General features: G+C 39.2%; 1 protein-coding gene across 1 annotated transcript in view; it reads left to right on the top strand.

Annotated features, from left to right (window-relative positions):
* The window catches only part of LOC101850661 (RIMS-binding protein 2), a gene marked incomplete at its 5' end in the record, with an annotated part of 58,969 nt that overhangs the window by 30,105 nt on the left and 26,462 nt on the right, over positions 1-2,402 (top strand).

Genomic DNA, 2,402 nt, shown 5'->3' on the forward strand with positions numbered 1-2,402 from the left:
TCCCCCTCTCTCTCCCCCTTCTCTCTCTCTCCCTCTCTCTCTTTCTGTCTCTCTCTATCTATCTATCTATCTATCTCTGCCCCCCCCCCACCAGCGTGTTTTCCCCTGTCAATTCCCTCTTACAATGCTTATTTATCTGCTGAGCTACTCCATACCTTGCTGTGCTTGTCCCTCAGAGCAGTCCCAAACCTCTGGCATTCTTTTCAACCTATCCATCAAGACCTTGGATCTTTTTCAATTCATTAAAAAAAAAAACTAACCCCCTTTTTTTTTGCTACTAATATCTCCTTATTTTTGTAGACCTTATCATTTATTAATATACCTTTTTTTTTACTTGTTATATTTGTGTGAATAATACCTTCTAGAGAATGGGTGAGAAAGGGGGGGGGGGGGGGGGGGGCTTCAATATTTTACTTGCTTTTGGGATAAGCAATGTATGTCGTTTGAACATTCCTTTTTTTTTTCTTAACTGTCGTATTTATTTATTAAAACAAGAAAAAGTTCCTTTTTGATGAAAATGTTTTGGTGCCAGTCCACTTATTGACATTCTACGGCGATATTTTTCTGTTGCTAATTAATGACTGTCTGTCACGATATGTCTATGTTTCTATGCATCTAATCCAAACGCTAATCGTAACCTGTTGTGTGGTTGGGTTGTTGTTAGGCTTAGGTAATTGACTAGTAGACTGTCTAGCGGGACAATTGTCAGCTGGTCTAGTGCTAGACCGTCTGGTAATTTAGGAACATTAAGATAGATTGTCAAGTAGACTAGGAACATCAAGATAGATCTTTCTAGGAGAATTGAAACCTTGAAATAGATTGTCAAATTGACTAGGAACATCAATATAGATCGTAAAATTGACTAGGAACATCATTATAGATCGTAAAATAGAATAGGAACATCAAGATAGTTCGTCAAGTGGACTAGAAACATCAAGATAGTTCGTCAAATAGACTAGGAACATCAAGATAGATCGTCAAATAGACTAGGAACATCCAGATAGATCGTCAAATAGACTAGGAACATCAAGTTAGATCGTCAAATAGACTAGGAACATCAAGTTAGATCGTCAAATAGACTAGGAACATCAAGATAGTTCATCAAATAGACTAGGAACATCAAGATAGATCGTCAAATAGACTAGGAACATCAAGATAGTTCGTCAAATAGACTAGGAACATCAAGATAGATCGTCAAATAGACTATGAACATCAAGATAGTTGGTCAAGTGGACTGGTGCCGTATTTGTCCTCTCTGTTTCTGTCAAAATACGTTGCAAATTTGTTTTCTTTTTCTCTTTTTTTTAAGGGGGAGGGGTATACGTTGTAGTTAATGACATCTATTGGAATAGAATTAATTTTAAAATGATCACTTAATTTCCATTACTAAGTTTTGGTAACTATTTTTCCACTTTGAAGAAAGAAAAAAACCCTCTCTTAGTGAGCTAGATCGCCTTTGCTTATCTGCGTCTCTGTGTGTGTAGAGAGCTTTGGTGATGGATTTTTGCTATTTCCCCCTATATACCTCGCTTCCTTGGGGGGGGGGGGAGGCTCTAGTCCCGCTAAATGACCTACTTCACGTCGATGAGAACCTGGAAATGTTATAATCTTTTAGATAACGTTGCCTTAGAATTGCAAAGTCTTATTCTGACACTCTCGGCTGGTTTGAGTGAGGTGCTATTAGTGAAGCAATATGAGAAAATGAATTACTTCTCGGATTCAAGCCTTAAGGAAAAAGATACATCACGCGTACAGGTGACGTTTTTACAATTTATAAGTATGAAATAATAAAAGACAGGCTATTGTTAAAGAATACGGCATCAATAGACCATCTACAAATTTGACCCTAATTTCGATCTGTGGCCAATATATCCATTTGCGGATTGCGAGACGTAACTCATTTTGTGAACTGGCCACACGTTACAAGACCATGAGGACCATGAGGTTGGAAACCGAAAATTCTATTTGCTCTATCAAAATCGTGATCTTATTCGGAGTCGTTTTCAAGATATTCGAAGGACTGCATTCGAAAAACTTGACCGTGTTGGGAAACGTAGACATTCTTGCTTCAAAATTCTCAAGACTAGGTACATACTGAGCAGATAAATATGCCTTTGTAATTTTAAGGTATCGTTATGTTATCGGCGTCTATGGTATAGCGTTTAGGCGCGTGGCTGTCGCACACAGGGGACCCGAGTTCGATTCCTGAGTACGAGTGGAGAGGCAAAAAATGTTATCGAGTATCTCTGTCGGTCTTTCTGCCAGGATGTTGTATCCCGCTCAGCTTGGGTTGGCCGCCCTGACAGGTGGGGTCGGAAGCCCGCCTCCTAAATTATCTAGATTGAGTCGACGGGGTCGAAAAAAAACGCACCTTCGTTTACATAATATGTTATGGAGGGGGG

The sequence above is a fragment of the Aplysia californica genome, unplaced genomic scaffold (genome assembly GCF_000002075.1).
Source record: "Aplysia californica isolate F4 #8 unplaced genomic scaffold, AplCal3.0 scaffold00369, whole genome shotgun sequence".
NCBI lineage: Eukaryota > Metazoa > Mollusca > Gastropoda > Aplysiida > Aplysiidae > Aplysia > Aplysia californica.